The sequence below is a fragment of the Hyla sarda genome, chromosome 1 (assembly GCF_029499605.1).
Source record: "Hyla sarda isolate aHylSar1 chromosome 1, aHylSar1.hap1, whole genome shotgun sequence".
NCBI classification, from domain to species: Eukaryota; Metazoa; Chordata; class Amphibia; order Anura; family Hylidae; genus Hyla; species Hyla sarda.
In genome coordinates this window covers 482,737,755-482,757,964 of record NC_079189.1, presented here as the reverse complement: position 1 = coordinate 482,757,964, position 20,210 = coordinate 482,737,755, and the positions used below count along the sequence as shown (strand labels likewise).

At 41.1% G+C, this 20,210-nt stretch overlaps 1 protein-coding gene across 2 annotated transcripts in view; it reads left to right on the top strand.

The window, feature by feature from the left end:
• The window catches only part of GRAMD2B (GRAM domain containing 2B), a 154,326-nt gene that overhangs the window by 44,108 nt on the left and 90,008 nt on the right, over window positions 1-20,210 (top strand). Inside the window, exon 1 of one of the 2 annotated variants that reach the window (XM_056537327.1) lies at window positions 9,319-9,470. The exons of the other annotated variant lie outside the window; for it this stretch is intronic. The gene's annotated coding sequence lies outside the window, so the exon portion shown is untranslated. Of the gene's footprint in view, window positions 1-9,318; window positions 9,471-20,210 lie in introns of those variants that run through there. 2 annotated transcript variants of the gene reach the window in all.

Below are 20,210 nucleotides of genomic sequence, written 5' to 3'. Positions count from 1 at the left end.
GGTCAGACCAGGACATTTTTAAACGTATACATTTTCCTGCATGTAGTTATGATTTTTTCCAGAAGTACGACAAAATCAAACCTATATAAGTAGGGTATCATTTTAACCGTATGGACCTACAGAATAATGATAAGGTGTCACTTTTACCGAAATATGCACTGCGTAGAAACGGAAGCCCCCAAAAGTTACAAAATTGTGTTTTTTCTTCGATTTTGTCGCAAAATGATTTTTTTTTCCATTTCGTTGTCAATTTTTGGGTAAAATTACCAATGTCACTGCAAAGTAGAATTGGTGACGCAAAAAATAAGCCATAATATGGATTTTTAGGTGGAAAATTGAAAGGGTTATGATTTTTAAAAGGTAAGGAGGAAAAAACTAAAGTGCAAAAACAGAAAAACCCTGAGTCCTTAAGGGGTTAATATCCCCACTATTGATGTCAGACTTACTGGCCTATAGTTGCTTGATTCCTCCCTACTAAGGTCCTATAGTTGCCCATATACCTTTGGTTAACCCCTTAACGACCAGTGCCGTATATACATGGCGCAGCCGTGCATCAGGTCTATGAAGCAAGCTCAGGAGCTAAGCTCACTTTATATTTTTTCGGTGCCTGCTACTATCAGCAGTCAGTCACCCATGGCTAATGCCAGACTCCGGCCATCGGGCCGATGTTCAAACTTAACCCTTTAGACACCATGATCAAAGTTGATTGCGGCATCAAAAAACAAAAACAAACATAAGCATGTGTGGTATAACCGCGTGCGTAAATATCCAAACTACTAAAATATAAGGTTAATTAAACTACATGGTCAATAGCATACACGTAAAAAAAATACCAAAATCCAGTATTGCATATTTATGGTAATTAAAACCATCATAATCATGTATTTAAAAAAAAATAATTATAAAAAGTGATCAAAAAGACCCATCAAAACAAAAATGGTGCTGAAAAAACTACAGATCATGGTGCACAAAATGAGCCCTAATGCGGAAAAATAAAAAAGTTATAGGGGTCAGAATTTTTGTACAAAGTTATAATATTGTACAAAGTTATAATATCTTAAAAATAGTCAAGTAAAACAAAACTTATACAAATTGTGAAACATGTAATCATAAGGACCTATAGAATAAAAAGAACATATCATTTTTACCGAAAAGTGCACTCGGTAGAAACGGAAGCCCCAGAAAGTTGCTGAATTGCTTTTTTTTTTTCTTTTTTTCAATTTCTCCCCACCCAATTTTTTTTTTGTTTCACTATATTTTTTTATAGTAAAATTTGTGATATCATTACAAAGTACAATTGGTGGCTCACAAAACAAGCCCTCATGTGGGTCTGTAAGTGAAAAATTTTAAGTGTTATGGATATTAGAAGGCGAAGAGATAAAAAATGAAACTCCCACAAAAAAGGGGAAAAAAAGCCGGTTCTTAAGGGTAGGGTCACAAGACACGGATCCGCAGCGTATTTTTAGCTGCGGATCTGCTGGTGACTCGACCTTTAATGTGCCTGCAGCTGTCCCCCCCCCCCCCTGCTCGCAGCGGCAATCTGCCACTCCAAGCAGTCACTGTACCTTTGTTTGATTGTGGTCTGCTTTAAAGGGGTACTCCGGTGCTTACATATCTTATCCCCTATACAAAGGGGATAAGATGCCTGATAGCTATCACGCCCCCTCCCGTAGGCTTGCATTGAGGGGCGGAGTGTGAAGTCACATGGGGGCGTGACGTCACACGCCGCCGGCCCTGCGGTCGACTGTAGTCAGACCCGGAGCGAACACGCTCCGGGGACTGATTACTAACGGGGTGCCGTGTGCATGATCGCGGGTGTCCCCAGCTGCGGGACTCCCGCGATCAGGCATCTTATCCCCTATCCTTTGTATATCACATATATATCACACATTTCTACTGAGGAAGGGGTCGGAGGTCCTTGTTTTCCAGTACCCCGAAACGCGTTTAGAAATCTGGCACTGTTCACACAGTTACCATCAGTGTCCATCTGCAAACATCTTGGCAACAGAGGAGTTAAATCTGTCCTACTCCGCCCTGCCTAGCTGCAACTTTACCATCTACTGCATCGCATAGCTTTCTCTCCTGCTTCCTCGTGGAACGCCAATCCCGGATCTTCCATTGCTCCCGGCGTACCACCATCGCCAGACCCGTTGTCGCATTCGAGCCGACTGACACTCCTGCGGGAGTGCCAGACTAGTGCCATCTGTGCTAAGCCGGCCAGCGAACGAGATCCCCAGCGCTGAAACTGCTGCATGCTCCTCCGCTATCGGAGCTCACGATACGCAACATCTATTTGCGCCCCCCTGCCAACGGGGCTGCTAAGGGAGACATACCAACTTGTGCCCCCCTCCATCTATTGGGGCACACGAGGAACACAAGGAAGCGACTCATCCATCACAATCCATCAAGCCAGAAGCAGTGGTGAGAGATACTCTGTATCATCCATTCATTAACTTTTTTTTATGGACTTTATGTTGCAATTATTTTGCCATAAACCCAAAAATCTATTCACACCTTTTGCGGATTTATTTTATTTTTGTTTTTTATCTGCAGATTTAATGACTCATTAGAATATTAATTTATTCACATATCTTTTTTATATTTTGGATATCTCACTAGGGCCCAGTGAGATTTTCATCAGATAGTGCCAGTGTAATGTGATATTTTGTTACTGTTTTACTTATTTATATATATTTTATATTTTATAATCTGAATTAAAAAACAATTTCTGAGCAAACGCTGTTATATCTTTGCCCACACCATTATGCACCATTGGTGAGGTCCTAGAGGCATAAGCTATAGGTTTCTATTATTTTACATTATTGTTGCCGGTGGGGTCCGGCTTTAGCTTTAACTGCCTCGGTCCTTCTGTTGTGAGCTGCACCTTATTTTTAAATATTGACATGTAGCTATGTTGAAGGGAATGATTGATAAGCTGGCTGGCCGGGTGGGGGGCTCAAGATAGAGGAATTGTCGGAAAATTATTTGTATGGCAGAAGAGTTTTTTTTTCTTCCACTCTCTCCTACTAACTGAATGAGGGTATTGATATGGAATGGGAGAGGGTTGGCGGATAGAGTGAGGCGGACGGTGGTCTGTAAGGTGATAGGTAAACACTTACCATGTATCATTTGCTTATTGGAGACACATTTAAGAAATTGATAAAACTATGATCTTACAGAGAAAATGGATTGCAAAGCAATTTTACTCAACACATACTTGATACTCAATAGGTGTAAGAGTGTTAATACATAAAGGGTTAGAGGTAGAGGTGTTGAATTCAAAAGTAGACAAATAATAAAGAATATGTATTTCTGGTACTGAATTGGGAGGGAAGACGATTGCTGTTCGCCTTTGTCTATGTGCCACCCCCCCCCCCCCCCCCCTCGCCTGGAGTATTTAAGGAATTGTGCGGGTACGCTAATGATAAAGGAGTGTTGCCAGTCCTATAGGAGAAAAATGATGACGGGTTTTGTCATGAATCCTGCAAGGAAAACAATATGTGGCAGAGGGAAGCAAAAGGGAAACATGTAGCAAAGTCCTGCACAAACAGTATCACAGTTCCGTTATGTGTAAGCGCTGCGTCCCCAGCACAGAGGAATAGGTGCCTGTGAATGAATAGTTTCGGCACAGCGTGCCACTCACTGATCCCTGTCGTTCCGGTAACGTTGTTCCTCAGCTCTAGTTGGAGGTGGTGATGGATTCGCACTGTATGCGACCGCTCTCTCCAGCAAGCTTACTGGTGGTGTGTGACATAGACAGTCAGCTGTAGAGCACATGCTCTGTGTTGTTTTAAAAGTTCTTTGCTTGAATATGAATAGAAGTAATAGTTATGCTGCCAAACTTGTGCAGGCTTAAGTTTCAGGTTTTTGTTTCCCTTCGCAGTGTAATGCAGAGCTCTCCTTCTGTATGCTTCAAATGGCAGTAAGACGCATCAATGCTGATATCCTCAGTGTGAATAGGTGCTGCTTTCAACAAATATCATAATCAAACGCGTTTTGGGCTGTATGAAGAAATTATGTACCCCTTCTTCACTGGTATATGATATAATGACAATTATTTTTTTATTTTAATTTAACATTTTATCCCGATTTCCACTTTTATCTTTATTGCTATTTTCATTTACATTTTATTTTTTATCATTTCCTATTCTACATTATATATTTATTTATCTCTACTTCTTTGTTTGTCCTTGTCTTTTAGGAAAACATATGATGAACAATGTCTCCTTTATTAGATATAATTTCTTATTAAGATATGTATCAACTATATTTACTTTTTAGGTAGAGGATTTAATGTCTATTGGAGGAGTTATCAGTAGCTCTACCTGATCCATCCCGAATTTTGGGAGAGCTTGGAGAGCAATCCACTCCTTGTTTTGTGTTAAGTAAAGATAAGAATCAGCAACCATATAAAAAGCTAGCCCTTTGTCATTATATCATATACCACTGAAGAAGGGGTATAGAATTACTTCATACACCCCAAAACGCGTTTGGTTATGACATTTGTTGAAACCAGCACTCGAACCCTATACACACTGAGGATATCAGCATTAATGCGTCTTCCTGCCATTTGAAGCATATAGAAGGTGAGCTCTGCATTATACTGCAAAGGGAAACAAAAACCTGAAATTTAAGCCTGCACAAGTTTGGCAGCATAACTATTACTTCTATTCATATTCAAGCAAAGAACTTTTAAAACAACACAGAGTGCGCGCTCTACACCGCCCGGTCAGTTGACCTGCAATCAGCTGACTGTCTACGTCACACACCACCGGAGAGCTCGCTGGAGAGCTCGGTCGCACACAGTGCAAATCCATCACCGCCTCCAGCTAGAGCTGAGGAACAACGTTAGCGGAATGATGGGGAGGGGTGAGTGGCACGCTGTGCCGAAACTATTCATTCACAGGCACCTATTCATCCGTGCTGGGGACGCAGCGCTAATACATAACGGAACTGTGATATTGCCTGTGCAGGACTTTGCTACATATTTCCCTTTTGCTTCCCTCTGCCTCATATTATTTTCCTTGCAGGATTCACGACAAAACCCATCATCTTTTTTTTTCTATAGGACTGGCAACACTCAACTCTGAATAATCACTGCATGACATATTGAATCGTTTTTTATTTCATTTGAGGATTTCATCCATTGTATTATTTGCAGGACTGTATAATATGCAGGACCTTGCTGGTCATAGGGCTAACAGAACACTTGTTGCTCAACCAGTGTATGGTCTAGCATATTCTCTGCTATTTCTTGGAATTATTATCATCCTTTATATATGCCAGTAAATGTAAAACAAATTAGAAGATACCTCATGTCTATGGAGATATCAAGTAAATAATTGAGTTGTTTTATACAGACACAAACATAGGGCCCTGCGGTTTTTGTATACACAATTGTTTTTACATGATATATTTTAGAATAAATTGGTTAGTTTTATGATATTTGTATGTGACATTTTTTTTCTAGAAAAACCAAACATCCAACATTCAGCTATTTTGCAATAGGTGGTGTGCTGAGGACTGAATAATCCCTTTTTTTGACAAAATGGCTATGTTGTGATATAACCATAACACTGTGGCTAGCTTTTTGTGAACTGGTATTTCCTTTTCGAGTTTTCTTTTTTTTTTTACTACAAATCCCACAATTCCATTTTCCTTCCTCCCAACACATCAGCCACCCCACCCATTGTAACATAAATGAGCTGCATCCATTCAAAAGACCTGTGGTTTTCAATACAGCTGTTGCATTAGTTGCAGATTGATCTCTTTCCCACCAAGCGATCGCTCCACCCATTGAAGCAGATAGGCTCCCTGTCATCAGCTGACTAGTGAGTCAGGTCTCGGCCGCATTGCAAGCTGGGAAAAATCTGAGACAACAGTCATTTTGTATGCTGTTAAAAATAAATATTGGGGTTAAATTGTGAGAAAACCATCACACACAGGTAAAGACACTATATTATGAACTACACTAACTTTACAGCCCCTGTAACATAGTCAAATAAAAATAATCCTGAAATACCCCTTTAACCTCGCACATTTATCTCTGTTGAGCTACACAACCCTATTCTATATTCCAATAGATACTAAAATCACCTTATGGTGGATAGCCCCTTTTAGGGGTTAAAGTTGATGAAAGTCAAGAATTTCAGCTAAGATGAATGTAGGTTGGGTGAAATTTAAGAAGCATAAATAAATGACAAAGAAGACCTAAATGTTTTCCCTTTGTTTTTAGGAAAAAAAAAAAAAATCAGATAGCCATATTAGTCTTCATAGATAAAGTGATGTTAAAAGCTGAATATACGCCCTGCTGTAGTAGTGTTCTCCAACCTCGAAATGACAGAGAAACAGTCAGGGCCGGATTATCATTGATGCTCTTGTAGCTCTTGCTCCAGGCCCCATGTGCCCAGTGAAACAAGGGGGCCCCTGACATGTGTGGTATTAGGAGGGGGGACAGGGCCCTGTGCAGCTGCTTGATGGTCAGAGGCAGGAGAAGCGTACTGGCAGCTGCAGTGTCTAGGACTGAGCCTTGCTGCAGAAAATCAATCACACAAGGAGCTGCTGCTGAAAGATTTTTTGTTGTGGGCACCTATAACAACAACCCCCCCCCCCCCCCTCCCCAGCCCCTATCACAATGGATCAGTCCTCTGTACTCTTGCTGCTGTGGTGTTAGCAGTCGCAACGAAGAAGGCAGGGGGGAGTTGCACCATGGGACTCATTGTCCTGTTACTGTTAAGCCCATGTATCAGGTATGACCCACCTTGAAACAATGGTGGGTTCCTTCCTCAAGTGAGGTATAGTGGCTGGCTGCTGCCTGCTAGTCCAGTGCTGCTTTAGAGGATTCATACTAGGCCAATAAAGTTCACACTACATACAGTATATGGGGTAAGTCACTTTTTATGTGAGATACATGGAGTTATTCATTTAGTAATGGCACTGTGAGAGTCTGGTGAGCCGGCAACAGTATGTAAGTCTGTAAATAACAAAATATACATGTTCATCCCCCCATGAGCTGTTTTATTACATTATACTATAGAGACATGTGCGCACTCATATAACTACATCAGTATTTCCTAACCAGGGTGCCTCCAGCTGCTGCAAAATTACAACTCCCAGCATGCCTGAACAGCCAAAGCAACAGTTGGAGGCACCCTGGTTGAAAAACACTGAACTTTATATATAACTACTCAGTCTACCTGCATTTACATCAATAGGGGTGAATCATAGTGAATCTGTAGCACAATCCCCAGCTGAATTGTGGAAAATTGCAGATATGTAGTAAATTCTGAATAATATTCTTCACCCAGCTAGCTTTAGGCAAAAGAAAGTGTATTGTGCAGTTTCACAATACCTAAAGGGTAGGGTCACACAGGGTGGATGTGCAGAGGGAAATACACTGTGTTTGCGCTAAGGGCAGACACAGGGCTTTCCCTGCTACATGGGGTATTCCCCTGTGTCTGCAATAAGGTTCAGGAGCCGGCAACGCATCACAGTTATGCCGGTGCGCGCGGCCAGCCTCCCAACCTTGTTGCAGACACAGGGCTGTAGTGGGGAAAGCCCTGTGTCTGCTCCTAGCATATTCGCAGCATATTTTTCACCGCTCGGCAGGGTTCTTGCAGCCTCAAATATGCTGACACGCAAACTTTATTCATTGGGTTAGCACAATTTCAATGATACCAAACTTGGATAATTTTAGTTTCTTAAAAAAATTAATTTACATTTTGAAAAATAAAAAACTCTGTTCATTGCCGTGTTCTGAACCCTATCACTTTTAAGTGCCATGAGCTATAGATTTTATTGTATCCACTGTCTGTGTAGTTGCTGGGGCTGGTAGCTATGTCTCTGTCCTGCACACTGGAGAGAAGCGTAGGGGAGAAAGAAGAGAGTTGCCTCAGACTCGCCACATGGCGCCCGTGACCCCTCCCACTGTGGCTGCCGGTTTCGGGTGACATAAGTGCTCCATCATCCAGGCAGCACTCTGCGGTCAGATCGGGAGACATTGGGGGCCATTCAACTGGCCCACGACGACCAATCCACTTTCCAGGAAACTGTTCATCTAGGAATGCTCAGACCTGACACCCATAATGTGATGGTGCACCATCTTGCTGGAAAAACTCAGGGAATGTGCCAGCTTCAGTGCAAAAAGAGGGAAACACATCAAGTGGATTGGTCGTCGTGAGCCAGTTGAATGGCCCCCAAGGTCTCCCAATCTGACCCCCTTAGACTTTTATCTTTTGGGTCATCTGAAGGCAATTGTCGATGATGTGAAGATACGAGATGTGCTGCACCTGAAACTACGGATACTGGAAGCCTGTGCTAGCATTTCTCCTTGCTATCAGTGTGTGAAGAGTGGGAGAAGAGGGTTGCATTGACAATCCAACACAATGGGCAGCACATTGAACACATTTTATAAGTGGTCAGAAACTTGTAAATAACTCATGAAATAATAAAGTTACGTTAAAACCAAGCACATCATTGTTTTTCTTGTGAAATTCCCAATAAGTTTGATGTGTCACGTGACCCTCTTCCTATTGAAAAAACAAAAGTTGGATTCAAAATGGCCGACTTCAAAATGGCCGCCATGGTCACCACCCATCTTGAAAAGTTTCCCCCCCTCACATATGCTAATGTATCACAAACAGGAAGTTAATATCACCAACCATTCCCATTTTATTAAGGGTATCCACATAAATAGCCCACCCTGTATTAGGGACGGAGAACCCCTTTAATCTGGCCCTGGATATAGTTGTCACGTATGGGCAGGGAAGGAGTGCTTGCTAAGCTCACCCGCGCCCCCGTCCCTGCCTACTTGTCCACCTATCCTAAATGATAGGCCGGCAATTGGTCGACAATCCCTTCCTAAATAAGTGAGGGGAGTCAAATGTCAACACAATAAAATACAATCCTGTCAGTTGTAAGGAGCAACAGGGAAACAAGCAACTAACAAAGACAAACTAAACATACACACATAAAGTCAATGTCAGTCAAACCGAGTCTAGCCAGGAGTGGGAAGAGGTGCCGAATCGCTATAACAAAATAGAAGTCAGATAGGAAGCCAGAAGTCAAGTTGCCGGGTATACAAGGGAATAAGGAAATGTTAGCTACTCAGGTAATGACCAGTTTCACAGGCATCTTCCCAGTGTCTGATGCCTGGCAATATAGGGAGATGCACATGTGGTCAATCAGTAGCTAGCCACTCAGACAGCAGGGCGTAACCCGGCAACCTTGCAACAACACCTTGTCAGCAACTGTTAACCCTGCTGGTGCTGACAATAGTATAGTTGAAGTACATATAATTCATAGAAAGAACTGCAGCTATTTCTTTGGATGTTTGGACTCTATGGATGCAAGCTAACAAAGTTCCTTCTGACTCTTTTGAGAACCTTTGAAAATACAAGTTTCCTCCAAATGCCTTATTACCACCAGAAGAAAAATATTATTATGGGTGGTTAGGACTGCCCTATTGCTCGGTAGCTGATCTTATCCCTTAAAAAAATGCAGTTTGCAGTCAAAGATTCTGCAGACTGTGCTTCACCTGAAGCCAACCACCTAGTAAGAGCTGGGGAGTGAAACAGCACACACCTGGTGGTAGCACTTAAAGGGGTTATCCACCATAAGGTGATTTTAGTACCTGCCAGACAGTAATGGACATGCTTAGGACGGATCTGCGCTTATCTTGGGGCTAAATGACTATGTTGTGAGAGTACCATAATACTGTGGTTAGCTTTATGTGTACTGGTATTTCCTTTTTGAGTTTTCTTCTTTGCCTACAAATCCCATAATTCCATTTTCCTCCCTCCCACACATCAGCCACCCCACCCATTGAAACATAAATGAGCTACATCCATTCAAAAGACCTGTGGTTTTCAATCAGGGTGCCTACAGCTGTTGCATCAGTTGCAGATTGATCTCTATCCCACCAAGGGATCCCTCCACCCATTGAAGCAGACAGGCTCTCTGTCATCAGCTGACTAGTGAGTCAGGTCTTGGCCACATTGCCACCTGGGAAAAATCTGAGACAACAGTCATTTTGTATGCTGTTAAAAATAAATATTGGGGTGAAAATCAGTGGCATAGTGGGGGCCCCCGCGGTGCAGGGGGGCCCCGTCTAGGCTGGGGCCCCGGATTATCACTAGCGCTTTGGAGCACCTGCACCAGGCACCCGCGCGCCCAGTGAAGAAGGGGGCCCCCGACCCGGCCATCACAGGATCGAGCCCCCCGTTGCTAGGGGGCCCGACACCTGCGGGGCCCCCATTGCCACACCACTAAGACATACCACAAATCCCCCCCCCCCCCCCCCCCCCGCAGGCACCTCCCAGCCTTTAAGGTTTACCCTCTTACTGGTCATAGAAGCCGGGAGTATTTTACAAAGGTTGGTTTGTGGCTGCTTTTCAAGAGGCAACTCCCCAAAGAGTGGGGTCCTGAAAATGTTCCAACCATACCTGTGTCCCCAACTTCTTATTGTATTTGCTGTGGCTACTCGAAATGTAGATCTGGATGTGATAAAGACATCCTTTATTTCACCTTTATGAGGCTTAGGCAGGTCAAGGTACTGCTGTAGCCTTCTCATTATACAGAGATGTCATCTTCAACTCTTATTAAATCAGACACAGCTAAGGAGACATTTAGATGCTATGCCTTGGTTTTTCCCTAAAAAAGGGTATTATGACCAGGGCTGTGGAGTCGGAGTTGAGGAGTCGGACGAAATTTTGGGTACCTGGAGTCGGAGTCGGCAAACAATGCCCCGACTCCGACTCCTACTAAATTTAGATTGGAATAAAACATTTTTTAAAAAGCAGGTTTAAATGTCCCAATTCACAAAAAGTTATAATTAATGACTTCTCTACTGTAAGAATAAAGACCAATGCATGCAGTGCCTCACGTAACCGCAAAACGAACATGTTAAGTGACCGTGAAGAAGCATGCTTTTCATGTGCTTTACTATATGGCACACAATGCACAATTAGGAGCGGCAATACTTATACTTTCCATAGTGTTGTGTACTGCTGTTACAGGCAACCCATTGGTAACCGAGCCTCTCACTGATAAGGGATTAAGTAAATATGTTTTTTGCAGGACTAGAGACACTTGTATAAGTGAAGGGAATGGAGGGTCAATAGTTAAAGACTGAAGCTGTAAACCATTGTAAAAACTGCTGCCATTCAGCTAAGGGTATAAAAACTTGTAAACTCGATTGTTAGCTTAAAGGGTACTCTGCCCCTAGACATCTTATCCCCTATTCAAAGGATAGGGGATAAGATGTCAGATCGCCGGGGTCCCGCTGCTGGGGACCCCCGGGATCGCCGCTGTGTGTGTGTGTGTTGGGGTATTTATTATATAGTGTGTGTGTGTGTGTTGGGGGTATTTATTATATAGTGTATGTGTGTGTGTGTGTTGGGGGAATTTATTATATTGTGTGTGTGTGTGTTGGGGGTATTTATTATATAGTGTGTGTGTTGGGGGGGTTTATTATATAGTGTGCGTGTGTGTGTTGGGGGTATTTATTATATAGTGTGTGTGTGTTGTTTTTTTATTATATAGTGTGTGTGTTGGGGGGGGATTTATTATATAGTGTGCATGCATGTGTGTGTTGGGGGGTATTTATTATATAGTGTGTGTTTGTTGGATCCTCCCACTGCCCTATCTTCAGCAGCAGATCAGCACACATACTGTTCAATACAGTAGACTGTTGGCTTCCCAGCCAGTAGTCCTGTGGTAATGACATGTATGTTGCCTTTCTTTCCTTCAAGGAATTTATAAATTACATTTGCATATTAATACAGTGGAGTCAGAGTCGGAGTTGGAAGTACAAAAAACTCCAGAGTCGGAACATTTATCTACTGACTCCATAGCCCTGATCCTGACATAAATTATTGTATTCCCTATCCCCAGGAGTAGTACACAAGGACTAGGCAAAGGCAACATCAGAAGAACAAGCACAGAGTGACAGGTCAGATACAGAACAGCACATCTATGCCATGGCACAGGTAAATGGGCAGAGAAGCCATAAATAGGTAATGCCAGAAATGGATAAGTGGAGGACCCATTTGGGGTGCAGGTACCTTTAGGGTCTATTCACACGTACAGTATTCTGAGCAGATTTGATGATCTGCTGCAAATTTCAATGTAAACTCAAAGACTGAACACAGCTTCAAATCCTGAACATCAAATCTGCACAGAATACCGTACGTGTGAATAGACCCTTAAACTGCAGGAAGAGCACACATGCACACTCTACAGGACAGATCAAAAACTGCAGCAGCAGAGAAAGCAAAAATAGAGAACCCGAAGCAGTAGCCCAGACTGGATGGTGGTGAGACAGAGACAATGCGTCAGTGACTGCCAAGAGAGATACCCGCCAAGTACATTGGCAGGTGCCTAACACCAGAATTACATTTATACTGCCATTGTAAGCAGCTACAGTCAGGTACATTATTCTTGTGTGTGAGTAGGCAATATTCCCCTTCTTTTCTTGGTCACTTCTATAGAAAGCCTAAATTGATTAAGAAGCATCCATTAAGTCAACTCAAAATAAAGATTAAGGGATTTTTTTTTTTAGCTAAGAATAAATATAGAATAAATAAAGAATATACATTATATATATACACAGTGGGGCAAAAAAGTATTTAGCCAGCCACCAATTGTGCAAGTTCTCCCACTTACAAAGATGAGAGAGGCCTGTAATTTTCATCATAGGTATACCTCAACTATGAGAGACATAGGGAGAAAAAAAATCACATTGTCTGATTTTTAAAGAATTTATTTGTAAATTATGGTGGAAAATAAGTATTTGGTCAGTAACAAAAGTTCATCTCAATACTTTGTTATATATTCTTTGTTGGCAATGACAGAGGTCAAACGTCTTCACAAGGTTTTCACACACTGTTGCTGGTATTTTGGCCCTTTCCTCCATGCAGAACACGGACTTTCAACTCCCTCCAAAGGTTTTCTATGGGGTTGAGATCTGGAGACTGGCTAGGCCACTCCAGGACCTTGAAATGCTTCTTACGAAGCCACTCCTTTGTTGCCCGGGCGATGTGTGGGCGGTATGTTTGAGATCATTGTTATGCTGAAAGACCCAGCCACGTTTCATCTTCAATGCCCTTGCTGATGGAAGGAGGTTTTCACTCAAAATCTCACAATACATGGCCCCATTCATTCTTTCCTTTACACGGATCAGTTGTAAAAAAATCGTCAGCAGAAAAACAGCCCCAAGCATGATGTTTCCACCCCCAAGCTTCCCAGTAGGTAGGGTTCTTTGGATGCAACTCAGCATTCTGTAAAGTCCATTTATTTGTTTTTGTATTTTTCTGTTTAGGTGTGTATTCACACACCAGTTTGTTCAGAGCAGTTTGCTATTCTACCTGGATAGGAAATAGTTAATGCTCTGAATGAATGAGAACTCGGGTGCAGTTATTTAACCAGAGTTCTCCTGCATTCTGGTGCTGGTTATTCTGCAATACACTTTCAAGTATGCTGGAGCATTTACCTTGTATTTATCTGAGTTTTAGCCATGGTTATATAGTCTTGTTCTTTGTAGATTTTAGTCTGTGCTACATTTGTTGGTTTTAGGATTTGTATATCCTTTCTGTTTTGTATCTGTTCACACTATGTCTGAGTCTTGCTTGTTACCTGTGCTCTGTATGTTATATTCCTGTTCTGGAGTCTATTCAGACTCATCCGGTTCAAGTCTAGTATGTTATAATTATCCTGGAGTCTATTCAGACTAATCTGGTTCTAGTCCAGTGTTTCATGTGTTATGTTTCTGCTTCCTACTGGGTCAGCATCTTGTCCACATGGTGGAGTGTGTCCGCTGGCCAGTAGCCTATTTGGCTTTATTATTAATGGCTACTCTTTTGGTGGAATGGGGTGTCCAGTTTGTTTTTTCTGTGTCCCAGTGTGAACAGTTTCCTATGTTTCCTTATCAGTTTGCTTGTTTATATTCTGCCATGTTAGTATTTGTATCCTGTTTGGTATATCTGGTTTTCTAGTAGTTTTCTGTTCTGGCTTGTGACCGACTATGTATATTATTATGTGTTTTTACGCCACTGCACTTTAGTGCAAGAAGGGACCGGCGCCCAGTTGTCAATACATCTTTTAGGATGGATGGGCAAGAAGGCAGGGAGAGATGTTTTAGGGTCATTTTAGGGCTCACTCTATCTGTCCCCCCAGTCGGTCATGACACATTCTTACTCCTCCAAACACGATGAGTTGAGTTTTTACCAAAAAGTTCTACTTTGGTTTCATCTGACCATATAACATTCTCCTAATACTCTTCTGGATCATCTAAATGTTCTCTAGCAAACTTCAGATGGGCCCAGACATGTACTGGCTTAAGAAGGGGGACATGTCTGGCACTGATGCATGATTTGAGTCCCTGGCAGCGTAGTGTGTTACTGATGGTAGCCTTTGTTACTTTTGTCCCAGCTCTCTGCAGATCATTCACTAGGTCCCTCCATGTGGCGAATTTCATGCAAATTTTGCGCGGAAATGTAATTATTTTTTCCGCCCGTAAATTTTTTGGTGTGAATTACTCTTGATTTACTACGTGTGAATGCACGTACAGGTCTATGAAGTTACAGGTCTATGAGTGCCAATCTTGCTTGTTTGTAGGTGACCAAATACTTATTTTCCACCATAATTTGGAAATAAATTCTTTAAAAATCAGACAATGTGATTTTATGGATTTTTTTTTGTCTCACTATGTCTCTCATAGTTGACCTATGATGAAAATTACAGGTCTCTCTCATCTTTTTAAGTGGGAGAACTTGCACAATTGGTGGATGACTAAATACTTTTTTGCCCCACTCTGTGTGTGTGTGTGTGTGTGTGTATATGTATATATATATAGGGATGGTGTGGTACTGACCACTGTGCAGGTTAGGTCTCTCAGTATTAATCAGAAAAATATATAATTGAGGGAACCTTTAAAAATTTTTACTTTTTAATTATTCTTCTTAAAAAACGTACAAAAAACAAAACAATAAACAATTTGTATTCTTGACCGCTACAGTGTATTTGAATCTTGCAATTCAAACGATATTCATCAATTCATCAGAATCTTAGAGTTCAAACGATATTCATCAGTTCCTGTGTATTAGTTTAAAAGTCTGTTGATCAGTCCCAGTATAGAAGCCAAATCACATGAATGGCTGCTGTGCATGCGTTTTTTCAGTGTGTGATTGACACACCAATTCTTAAACAACAGTTATTTGCAAGGACAGTTCTATATTGTATTGATTTATTGCTTATAGTGCTGTACTTGATTGTAGTTGTTCCGACACTATATGTCTGTGCTTGTTCATACTCCTGCCAGTTGTGATATATTGTAAATACTCTATGTTGAGTTCTTCAGTAAATCATAGTGGCTTGCTCGCTGTCATAGGCGCATATCCTCCACATAGTGCACTCTCTGTAAACTTTTGTTGCTTATATTAACATATTTGGATATGCGGACCCAGTTTCTGTCCTCACAGTTATTTTTATTTGTTATAGTTGTTGTATGCAACTCAGATATCCACTCTGCGTTATTTTTGTTGTAGCTGTGTTCACATTAGTATATTCGTTTCTCAGACTAATGTACCTTATTGAGACATATACAACCACCATAGCACTTCATTCATACAGTGTCATTTATTCACTGACATTATATTATGATTGTATCTGTATGCTCACTACACTGAAGAGCTCTTTATAGTGAATGCTCGAAGCACGAAGTTATGTACTCCGATCCTTCACTGTTGCTTATCATGAGTGTATTCCTTATAGGTATGTGAACGTAGCAATCACTATATTATCAGTAAATCACCACATGCATACTATTGTTCACACAATTTGTATAGTTACTTCATATATGGATCTTTACTCGTCTCTCAGCAACCTGTTATACACAGTCAGGTGTGACTGGTTGATTGCGTATATCCCTCTGAGTAAATAAGAACTCCGTTCACATTGTTCTGCGATCACATGTAATATTGGGTACGTATACAACCACTTGCAGAGTTATAGAGATTATACCCAGATATAGTGTTTGTACATATGCAATGAGTTTATACTTGTGCGATATATACGTGGAACTCAAGCATTAGTAATGAATTGTTGTAGTTATATTTGCTATGCATAGCTATAAATGCTGGCGTCAACAGTTTAAGACTTTTGTCAATCTTAGTATGTTTAAATATACATTTATTTCTTTAATATTCCATTTGCTTATTCAATGTATATAATACAAGTGTTTCATAGTTGTTATTCACTTAGTATTATTAATCCTGTCTCACTGGGATCCATTTACACTTTATATTCATACATTGCCTTATTTTTCTTGAAAGGTCAATTGATTAAAAAAGAATAGATCAAAAACCTGGTGTTGATCAAGGATGCAGTTCACAATGTCAGGGTTCTACGCGTTTCTTTTGCCAGGTCTTCAGGAACCATATTAGGCCATTTTCTTTTGTTAGAAGTACAGAGCCAAGTTGTTTGATGTCCGACACTGATGGCGGTCAGCATCAAATGCCGCCGCTGTAGCTTCCTTAAATAGGACGTAATTTCCACTCCACCCTCTGACCTTTCTTGTTCTACCTATCCCTCCTTCCTACGTCAGTTACCTGGCGTGTCTATGTGCAGGGATGGTGTGTGTTAGAACCAGGTGTGTAGGGGAGTGAATTCTAGTCGGGGTTAGGGTAACAAGACATGTTCTAACCATTCTGTCAGTTTCTAGTTATATGGAAACAATAGGGCTGCATGTTACATTATTAAAAAAGATTATTATTTATGAGGTGCTCCGAATTATTAACCGATCAGGTGTCCTTAGATGTAGAAGCGCTATACTCTAGCATTCCGCATGACTTGGGGCTTAAAGCGACTGAGTTTTTTCTAAAACGAGGGGACTTCAATACACCCCACACAATGATTTTGTTATCCGATTGCTGTCATTCGTGCTTACTAAAAATCATTTTGTCTTCGAGGGGAGGTCCTTCCACCAGCAGCGTGGAACAGCCATGGGGAGCCCCTGCGCCCCCAGTTACGCTAGCCTATATTTGGGCTGGTGGGAGGACCAAACCATATTCGGAGATGAAATGATCGAATGGACACAATACATCAGTTTATGGATACGCTTTATAGATGACGTCCTGTTAATCTGGACGTAATCTAGAAAAAAATTTGAAGAGTTTGTACAAATTTTGAACAGCAATACACTCAATCTTAGATTTACTCATACAATCAGCCAACACGAAATCGAGTTTCTGGATATCAAAATAAAATTGACAACAAATAGCACTATTGAGACCACACTCCACAGGAAAGAGACAGCCACGAATACCCTTCTTCAGTGGGAGAGTCATCATCCTCCCCCTTTGAGGAAGGGTATACCGACAGGACAATATTTGCGTGTGAGATGCAATTGCTCAAGCCTCACAGAATTTCAAACTAAAGCTATGGAGCTAAGGCAACGACTGAGGGAAAGGGGGTACCCCAATAAAGTGCTAATAAAAAAAAAGCTTACCATAGGGCCCTCAAAAGTCCTAGGACAGAATTACTGATCCCAAAACCGAAACAGGAAGGAGAGGAGGTTATCAGAATAATTGGTAACTATGATGCAAAATCTTGGGAGGTGAGAGAAATATTCCAAAAATATTGGGAGATATTGAGGGCAGATAAGACACTGGCAGCAGTGCTACCCGAAGATCCCTCTATAACGTATCGGAGAGGGAAAAATTAAAAAGATAGACTCACAAGAAGTAACTTTGAACCAGAAAAAAGCCAGGAGACCTGGTTAAAAACGGGAGCAAGAGGTACCTATCCGTGTAGTGGATGCACTGTATGCCCGCATATCAAAAGGGGCAATCATTGTGAACGTGCCACCAATCGAAAGCTATTCCCCCTGAAACACTGGGCGAATTGCAATACGAAAGGGGTGGTCTATGCATTGAGTTGCCCCTGCCCGGTCAACTATGTGGGCAAAACCTTTAGGACATTGAAAAACAGGATACAGGAACATCTAGCCGATATAAGGCATTGGAGAGATACCCCAGTGAGAAATCACTTCTCATGTTGTCACGATGGTGACCCTAGAGAACTAAAGGTACAAGTACTGGAAGTGGTTAAGCCCCCCAATGAGAGGGGGGAACTGGGATAAAATTCTCTTACAAGTAGAAGCTAAATGGACATTTCTCATGGATTCAGTCAAACCCAAGGGACTAAATGAATTCATAGCATTTTCAAGTTTCATATAAACATATAAATTCGCAGTGCATCCCTGAATATTCCCTAGCTACATTACATAAAACAACTCTATAGGGCAGTGTCTTCTCTATACCCTATTGTTACTTCCCTCTTTGTCTTCCTCTGCTTGTCCCTCACTTAATTAGTACAATCTTTTAAAGCAAATGTACCTGATCGGTTAATAATTCGGAGCACCTCATAAATAATAATCTTTTTTTACTAATGTAACATATGCAGCCCTATTGTTTCCATATAACTAGAAACTGACAGAATGGTTAGAATGTGTCTGGTTACCCTAACCCCGACCAGAATTCACTCCCCTACACACCTGGTTCTAACACACACCATCCCTGCACATAGACACGCCAGGTAACTGACGTAGGAAGGAGGGATAGGTAGAACCAGAAAGGTCAGAGTGTGGAGTGGAAATGACGTCCTATTTAAGGAAGTTACAGCGGCGGCATTTGATGCTGACCGCCATCAGTGTCGGACATCAAACAACTTGGCTCTGTACTTCTAACAAAAGAAAATGGCCTAACATGGTTCCTGAAGACCTGGCAAAAGAAACGCGTCGAACCCTGACAATGTGAACTGCATCCTTGATCAACACCAGGTTTTTGATCTATTCTTTTTTAATCAATTGACCTTTCAAGAAAAATAAGGCAATGTATGAATATAAAGTGTAAATGGATCCCTGTGAGAGAGGAATAATAATACTAAGTGAATAACAACTATGAAACACTTATATTATATACATTGAATATGCAAATGGAATATTAAAGAAATAAATGTATATTTAAACATACTAAGATTGACAAAAGTCTTAAACTGTTGACGCCAGCATTTATAGCTATGCATAGCAAATATAACTACAACAATTCATTACTAATGCTTGAGTTCGCACAAGTATAAACTCATTGTATATGTACCAACACTATATCTGGGTATAATCTCTATAACTCTGCAAGTGGTTGTATACGTACCCAATATTACATGTGATCGCAGAACAATGTGAACGGAGTTCTTATTTACTCAGAGGGATATACGCAATCAACCAATCACACCTGACTGTGTATAACAGGTTGCTGAGAGACGAGTAAAGATCCATATATGAAGTAACTATACAAATTGTGTGAACAATAGTATGCATGTGGTGATTTACTGATAATATAGTGATTGCTACGTTCACATACCTATAAGGAATACACTCATGATAAGCAACAGTGAAGGATCGGAGTACATAACTTCGTGCTTCGAGCATTCACTATAAAGAGCTCTTCAGTGTAGTGAGCATACAGATACAATCATAATATAATGTCAGTGAATAAATGACACTGTATTAATGAAGTGCTATGGTGGTTGTATATGTCTCAATAAGGTACATTAGTCTTAGAAACAAATATACTAATGTGAACACAGAGCTACAACAAAAATAACGCAGAGTGGATATCTGAGTGGCATACAACAACTATAACAAATAAAAATAACTGTGAGGACAGAAACTGGGTCCGCATATCCAAATATGTTAATATAAGCAACAAAAGTTTACAGAGAGTGCACTATGTGGAGGATATGCGCCTATGACAGCGAGCAAGCCACTATGATTTACTGAAGAACTCAACATAGAGTATTTACAATATATCGCAACCGGCAGGAGTATGAACAAGCACAGACATATAGTGTCGGAACAACTACAATCAAGTACAGCACTATAAGCAATAAATCAATACAATATAGAACTGTCCTTGCAAATAACTGTTGTTTAAGAAGTGGTGTGTCAATCACACACTGAAAAAACGCATGCACAGCAGCCATTCATGTGATTTGGCTTCTATACTGGGACTGATCAACAGACTTTTAAACTAATACACAGGAACTGATGAATATCGTTTGAACTCTAAGATTCTGATGAATTGATGAATATCGTTTTAATTGCAAGATTCAAATACACTGGTAGCGGTCAAGAATACAAATTGTTTATTGTTTTG